This window comes from Sturnira hondurensis, unplaced genomic scaffold, assembly GCF_014824575.4.
Source record: "Sturnira hondurensis isolate 20B ecotype Veracruz unplaced genomic scaffold, ASM1482457v3 Scaffold0021354, whole genome shotgun sequence".
Taxonomy (NCBI): Eukaryota; Metazoa; Chordata; class Mammalia; order Chiroptera; family Phyllostomidae; genus Sturnira; species Sturnira hondurensis.
Window position 1 is genome coordinate 23,020,678 of NW_028093985.1, and position 8,600 is coordinate 23,029,277.

An 8,600-nucleotide genomic window follows, 5' to 3' on the forward strand; every position below is an offset into this window, starting at 1 on the left:
TATGAGAAACCTACAGTCAATATCATACTCAATGGGCAAAAACTTAAAGCATTCCCCCTAAGATCAGTAACAAGACAAGGAGGTCCACTTTCATCACTTCTACTTAATATTTTAAATATTATTTTACACACACATTTTGTTTAATCAGCTCTTACGTATGTGCATATGTGTATGTTAGTTACATTGAGTTGGACAAAATTCCATTTAGTTTTTTTTGTAAAATAAAAGATATATTTCTCATTTTCACCAATAACTTTATTGTTCTGGATACTTTGAGTATGTTGGCTGTCTCCCATGTGGCATAATGTTGATTGTTTCAATTAACACCTTCACTTGATCACTATCAACTTCAACTGGTCTACCCGACTGTGGAGCATCATCCATCGATAAATCTTTACCGTGAAACTTTGCAAACCACTTTTGACACCTTCAATCAGTCACAGCACCTTCTCCATATATTGCACAATTTTTCTGCCTTTCAGTTGAATTTTTATCATTCTTGAAATAGTAAAGCACAATATGCTGAAAATATTGTGTATTTTCTTCCACCTTCAATACCAAAATGGCTACACAAAAATTCACCAATTTTGATGTTTTTTTAAATCCATGCTGATATGACAGTTGTCACAATACAACCTGACAAAATTATTTTGAAGGAAATTAAAGACAATTAAGCACTACTAAAGGTGTCCGAGGAAGAAAAAAACGAACAAACGTTTTGGCCAATCCAATATTACCTAGTTAAAGTCACAATGTGTTGGTATAGCCATGGATTTATTTCAACTAGTTAATCAAATATATTATTAATAGTGCAGTTTTGTTTTCTAATGTTCATAAATTTATATATTTTTTTCACTTTTATAGAGTCTAGATTGAGCTGCCAGATGCTGAAAGTCTCCTGGGTTAAAAGCTTGTTTTACATCCAAACCTTTCCTATTGAATGCTAAATATTTTTCTGAAACTTGGTTGAACATGTAACTGCTTAAGAGTTGGAAGAGTCTGATTTTAAGGAGCTATAACATTTAATATTGTGCCAAAGGTGGTCACTTGCTTCACTAAATACAGACAGTAATTTATTACCCCACATCTTTCAAGTTTACACCTTTTATCAGTAAAGTAACAAATCTAGAGTTATCGTGGTCATGATAGAATTGTACCATGTTGCTATTTCTTTTCCAGATCAGCTGTGGTGGAGATCCAGCTGAGATCTGGTATGCGATTATAGCTTCACTGAGTCTCCCTAAAGCATATTTTTTTTGCAAGGATGTCCAGCTGCACAGCTTCTCCTTTTGTGTTGTCGGCAACACATGCATGAGTCCCAGCATCAGAAGATCCGACCCCTTTAAAGATGAGTGAATGAAAACCCTTGTAAGACACTATCATTTTGTGAAAATCATCTGATTAAACTTACCTTCCATTGATATAGCAGGGCACATCAGAGTTGGCCCTTCACTCACTTTGAAGTCCGTTCTGCAGAATCATCTTTCTTCAGTTGACATGTTCCCTGGTACTGAATGAAATGTGGCGGGTAATATTTCTCCTGCATTGCATCCTGATCATTCACATCTCCCTTTGGGGATGATCTACTTCTGGAGACATAGTAAGTTGCAGTTTTTCACGTTCTGAGTTGTGTTGTGGTAAACGTCATGCCTCACTGTCATAGGAGCTTTACACAGCAGATCACAAGACGGCATCTCCTTAGATGTTAGCTATTGATTTCCATTATGAAGAAGGCTGTCCTTATATTTCAGCTTTCTCTCCAAATCTTAATCTTTAATTGAAACTTCTTTTTTTGGTCCTGTGTTTCATGATCAGGAGTCTCTGGTGTAGTTTTTTGCAGTTTGGGGGTGGCTTATCGTTTACTGGTGACTGCTGGAGTCCACAGTGGAATGATTTTGTGGCTGTTGTCATCATGTTGTGATGATAACACGGTGACAAAGGAAGCTGCCTGGGGGCTGATTACAGGTGGCTATAATCCTTTGACTGTGGTTGGAACAAGAAGGCTTCAGAGAAGTAGAGAAATAAGAGGAAGATGTGATAAGCTCACTGGTGAGGAGACAAATCTTTGCTCAGTGTACTGGGGGGCATGGATGGTAAAGGAAACTGGTCTGCCTAGAGAAGTTGGAGGCTTCCACAAAATACATGTTCATATACATGACTGTCTTAAGAATTCTTATACTAATTAAATAATGTAGAAGCAAAAATAATGTTTAGAAATAGAAAAGATGGACTCTTTCATATAACACTTAAATGTACCTGACAGGGCTTATTATTAAAATGCAATTAAAAAATAACTTGAGTATATACAAGTTTGCATTAAATCCTGTAAATTCTTTGCTATACAAATGGGCTATAATTTGGGGGTGATAGAAGTTTCTATCTTATATGAGTTTATAAACATAATGTAGATGTTTTGATTTATAAATGACCGAGGCCTCCTTAAAATATGTTTACTTTAAAAGCATTTCAATTGTTTCTTTTGTCATAAACTAATAGGTACAGATCAGCACTTATATAAGATAGAGATCACTGATCATAAGAGGTTAAACTAAAAGTGTTTTGTTTATATCTGTGTTTGACAAAAATGTTTTAAATGAGAGGTGTATGTGTGTGTGTGTAAAAGAAAAAGTAGGTAATGGAGAAAATATGATATTAAAAAATAATATCATGAATTTTGGAATCAGGAGACCTATTGGATGACCTTGGATATGTCAAGGTCTGTGAATGTGGAGTTTTCATTTTAAAAATGGCAGAATAGATACCCACTAATAGTACTATCCATATGTGTGTCTCTGTCCAAACATACCACATACCATGCTCCAACTCTCATAGCCATTGTGGCACACGAATATTTATAGTGTGTGCCATTGACTATTCAGTGTCACCTGACCTTGTCCTCACTACATATCCTGCTCATATAATCTACTATTACAATTTGGCTGTAAGAGATTTTGTTGTTAGGAAGCTAACCATTCTAGGCTCATGCATAACATTATCTTATTAATGTACATGCATAATACCAGGAAATAGTTATTTTTAATTCCCATTTTTCACATTTGAAAGAAGGCTAAGAAAAACTGACTGATTTTTTTCTGACACATGTACAGTGGTACACAGGCAAGTTAGGGAAGTTAGTCTGATGTTTGTACCATCATCTGGAGTTGTATCATCTTCACCATTTTTATAATGCATGCAATTTTTCATTTAGCCATAATGAACAAAATAGGTGTCATTCTTACTCATATTTTTCAAATGAGAAAATGAAGCACAAGACAATATTTTATTATCAAAAGCATACAATGCAATATCTACATGATATGTCATAGAATTATACACTTGAAACCAATTCACCCTCAAAATATTTAAGTGATAGAACAGCAATCTAACCTCAGGATCATTTGACACAAGACCTTATGCTCTTAGCAACTACTCTGTTAGTATCTCCGAAGGATGCAATGGTTACAGTTTAAGTGATCAGAGATATGTGACTACAAATCATAAAGATAAAAATAGAGTTTCTTTTCAATCTTGAAACAAATATATCAATATCTCTCATATGTGAAGGAATTTAAATTTGAACTGCTATTGCTTTGAAGTTTAATAAAGTCAGGACTATTATAATATTGATATTCTGTTGTTACATAGATTCAAAAATAGCCAAAGTTACTTTTTTCTGGCAGAATCTAGAGGAATATAACTTTCTCATTTTCATTTGTGAATGGAGCATTAAATTAAAAATACTTAAACCAGTGAATTAATGTTCAAGAGTCTTATTACTTTTATTTCACATTTCATTGTCTAGTATTAACTCCCTCTTTCAGAATGCAAATTTTATCAGACTGCCATTCTTACCAGAAGCAATTTTTTAAACTTTATCATGGACACACTTATGCACATATATAACTGATTACTGCTAATCAGTAATATACAAGTGTGAAAAGAGAAAAATAAAATATCCTATGAGCCTATGAATATGTTGAAATTTTAAGAATATGTTGGTTATTATGTGTGACATTCAAATGGGTAATTTGTGTTAATAATATTTACTTATTTTTACTTATCTATATAATCATCTATGCACACATATTTACTCATAAACGCATAATATATAGGTGTATGCATATATGTATGTATGTATGTATTTAATATGTGCAGGTGTGTGCACAAACATTTACACAGAAAGAGATGACATAATAATTTAGTTCCAAAAACAATTATTAATAGATACTTAGAGGAGTAAATTGTATGCTACTATGGAAACACTGTTATCCTTGTCCTACAGGGTATTATAATGAAGATAGGAAGATAACAAAATCATTACTGTCAACAAATGTTTAAAACAAAAATTATTACTGTCAACATCTGACCTGGCTGGTTTAGCTCAGTGGATTGAATGTGGGCTTGTGAACCAGAAGATCGCTAGTTTGATCCCCAGTAAGGGCACGTGCCTGGGTTGTGGGCTAGGCCCCCAGTAGGGGGCGGTCAAGAAGCAACCACACATTAATGTTTCTCTCCCTCTTTTTCTCCTTCCTTTTCCAAGTTCTCTAAAAATAAATAAAGAAGTAAAATAAAAACAAAACACATCTAATACATGTATTATATATATAAAAAGTATATATATATATGTATATATACACATATATATACACACACACTTTTTAGGTAAATTAAAATACATGTAACAAGTATAGCTAATTATAGAAAACATTATCAAGACAATGAATCTTATTCAGGGAAAACATTAGATAAAGATAATATATCTCAAAGTATGAAGTAAGTCTGAGAATATTACAGATGTGAGAAATAGAATACTATACAAAAGCACCACATGAAAAACACATAATAATTTTATAAATATTTTCATAAGAGATTCTCAGGGATCAACTTTGGGGGGGTGGAAAGGACATACTTAAAAATATTTCAGTGGAATATTTGGATATTAAATAAGTTAAACTAATGAAAATGTAGAGTGCTAAACAGCAGCTTAAGGTGGTTGGAAAGAAATCTCACAGAGGAGTCACAGCAGAAACTTACGTTGAGCCAGAAGTGACACTAAAAAGTGTTTTGGAAATTGGAAGAGCAATACATACACCTCCCTTTTCTGAAGCCTACTTTTGTTTGTAGGATACTTCATTATCAACAGAACAACCTCATCAACAAAATTTGTTTTCCAGTGTGGCATAGCAGCTTGAAACAGTGGCCATAATCCTTCAGTCCTCTTATGTTCATACCCTTTCAATGTGGCTTTGGATTTCTTTCCATCAAGGAGTGGAGTTACTTTTTCCACTTCTTGAATATGAGCTGGCTGTGTGATTTGGTTGGTGAATAGAATGCAGTGCAAGCAACAGAATGCCAATGTTGAGCCTAGGGCTCAGGAGTCCAGTCACTTCCACTCTGCCCAGCTGCCATGTACACAAGTTCCAGCTGGCCTACTGAAGAGTGAGGGATGATAAAGAGTGAAACATTCTCCCATCCGCAGTCATTCCACATAAGCATTTCTCACTGGTTATACTGTTGAGCTCAGATGCATAAATCCCACTGAGATAAGAACTGCCTGGATAAGGTAAGACCAAATGCCAAATCACAGAATCATAAGTTAGATGGGTGATTGTTAAACTACAGATATGCAGTGGTTTGTTATACAGCAAAAGCTAACTGATACACATGGTCAATACTTACCTGACAGGGAAATAAAATTACTGTAATTTATTATACAGGTAATCTAAATGCATTCCTGCCCTATATAAAATGGGTTTGATTGAAAGTTTACTCAATTATAATATATTGTTTTCACCAAACTGCATTAGTCAAGTCCAAGGTCTCAAGTCTTGCTTCTTTAAGGTGTAACTTGAATATATATTGTGATTTTAATTTCCAGTGAGTTCTGGATTCTGCTCCTAATCAAAGTACCAGGTGAGTTTGATTATCCAATTCACTTTTGGAGTAATCATTATAAAACTGACTTGTGGTTTGAAAGCATTTTGTATTAGAATGCCACAAAACTGTCTAAAATATCAAAGAGAAGAAAGAAATTTTTCTGCAATTCTTTTAATACTTTAGGCAGACTGAGTGTAACTCCAAATTGAGAAGCTTCCTAACATTTTACATAGCAGCCTTTCTGTGCCCAGGCTCTGTATGTATGTGTGTGTGTGTGTGTGTGCATCAAATAAAGCATGGTAATATAAAGCAAACTGTCTTTCTTATTATCCAACGTTAATTAAAGCCAAATGTGCTTTCCACAATGCAGCTAATGTTCTTTAATTAGTCTGTCTTGTGCAGATGTGACAAAAGGGAACATGCAATTATAAGGGCATAAAAAGTACACACTGTACTAATAATTGTCCACAATGAGAAATACTATTTCTCTTCCCCTGTGAGTAACTTGATTACTCGACAAATAATCCTCTCTGCACCATTTAAATATGTAATATTATATAAATGAAAGAATGTAAATTATTCATTTACAATAATATATACTTAAAATTACCTTTATGTCTACTGAAGCATCTTTATTTCCATTTACCTTCCTTCCATAGTTTTAAACAATGCAAAACTACAAGTTTTTAATGTTTCCTTAGGCACAAATTTTAAACATAAAAATAGGTGTTATTTTACATGCAGAAGAGCCTTGGTAGCAGTCATAATTGATTTTGAATGTCAACCTTTTCTCTTAAAATGGTCAAATCTCTTTACCTTACTAAGATTAATTTTCTTCATCTATTAAATTGGGATGAGAAGACCTAGAGTGGCAGTGGATGGAAAGTGGTTGGAAAGATTAAGAAATAACATAACATGTATAAAGTGGCCGGGTCACAGATGGTCTTTCTTATAGTGCCCAATTATTAGGAAACGGAAATAGAATCCATTAAAATATGTTTGTTTGCAGATATGAATTATTTCTTGATCTTGAACTCTCTTAAGATATTCCTATCTGTCTTTTTACTTGTTTACCAGAGAACACTTTCTCCCCTTAGAATAATGATACTGTATGGTAAATAATTTGGGGACCTCACTCAACCAAATGCTGATACATCTTGGAAAGAAACCTCTAAATAAAATAGAAGGGTTTAGAAAAGAACAACTACTGTCTTCAGGGACCGTGCTTTCTGTCCAAAGGAGAAAGCTGATTTTTCCCAAAGTGATGATGAAAAGCATAATTAAAAGGAAAAGAATGAAGCAGAGGTCACATGGCATCCCGATTTGGTGACACTGTTTCTGCAGCTCTGCTCCGTAGCCCATTTTTCAGTATTCTTGAGGTCAGCTGTCATTTGAGGAAGGGCCTGTGATTCTCACCTTAGTTCTTGTGGTGTGGCACCAGGGGATGTTGCTGCCCTAGTGCATGACTGCTTCACAGTTGTGGGAATTAGTCCTGGACCCTGAGGTAGAATCTGGTTTTGGCCTTCCACACTTCCATCGGTTTTGCAGTCACACAATTCACTTAATTCCCTACACTGAATGTCTTTCTTGTTAGAATACATAGAGAGTTGTCTATCACTTGAGTTAAACCCTGACTGATAAAGATTCAAAATATTTTTGGTAAGGCAATGAAATTGCCCAATGGAGTGGGATTGTAGGGAGACATAGTGATAGGGAGGTAGATTACATTCAGAGTATGGGATTCTTAAAGGCCTTGATTCTAAAATTCATAAGAAGCCACGAGAGACCTTACAGCAGAGAAGTAGCACGATCAATATTTATTTTAAAAAGATGACTCTGGAACCTGTGCATGGAGTAAATGGAATGATGCTAGACAGGAAGCAAGTGGTTTGATCCGATGGAAGCTGTTGGAGTCTGTATCAATTAGAACCCGAATAAGAGATGATACTCTGAGAAAACACCCCTTTCATAAACAGTAGGCATTAAATTGTTTATAGTACTATTTTTAAAATAAGCAAGAATAACCCCTATCTTTTCATATTACAGCCAACAGTTGTCACTGTAACACTTTAGGCTACAGCTGACTTCATGGATATGGTGACATGTAAATAGACGGCTATGAGGTTCAGATATCAAGTACCACTTCTCTGATAAGAGTGTTCCTGGAAAATATACCAGTTCTTAAAGCTTAAGTACACCAGTTGCTTTAACTCAACCTATAAAGCATTGGCAGAATCAAAAACAGCTTAAATACTCCCCAGTAATAAAAACCAAGTGCCCCATCTTGTGTTGTATAAATACTCTCTACAAATTCGTTTTCTTACTTTCCATCTACCACAGTGAGAAAACCCTGATACTCCAAGCCAATGTTAGGCACGCTCGGTTATCAGAATTATAAAGTGCAGAGTTCTGGATTTTTAACTTTTAAAAATCAGAACATACATAAATAGCAATAATGAATTCCTACTCAGCAACTGTAGCAGGTTTAGAGATGAATACTTACTAGCATATTTTGAGGCACTGGAATTACCAGCTGTGGCTCCCTTTGCCTTGCATTTGTACCTTCTTTCAGCACACTTCACTTACTCCTGGCCTTGGTGTATCAAAAAATAAAATCTGATTGCTGTAGCTACATTCCTAAAATACATCCCACCCCATATAGGTCTAAAAATACTTTGAATAGTGTGATATATTTAGCCACACAGGGTTTTCAGTAATATTAT

The 8,600-nt window shown here is 34.7% G+C and overlaps 1 pseudogene; it reads right to left on the reverse strand.

Annotated features, from left to right (window-relative positions):
• Positions 1-839: 839 nt before the first annotated feature.
• On the reverse strand, positions 840-2,836 carry LOC118977462 (myotilin-like; annotated as a pseudogene).
• Positions 2,837-8,600: the final 5,764 nt, after the last annotated feature.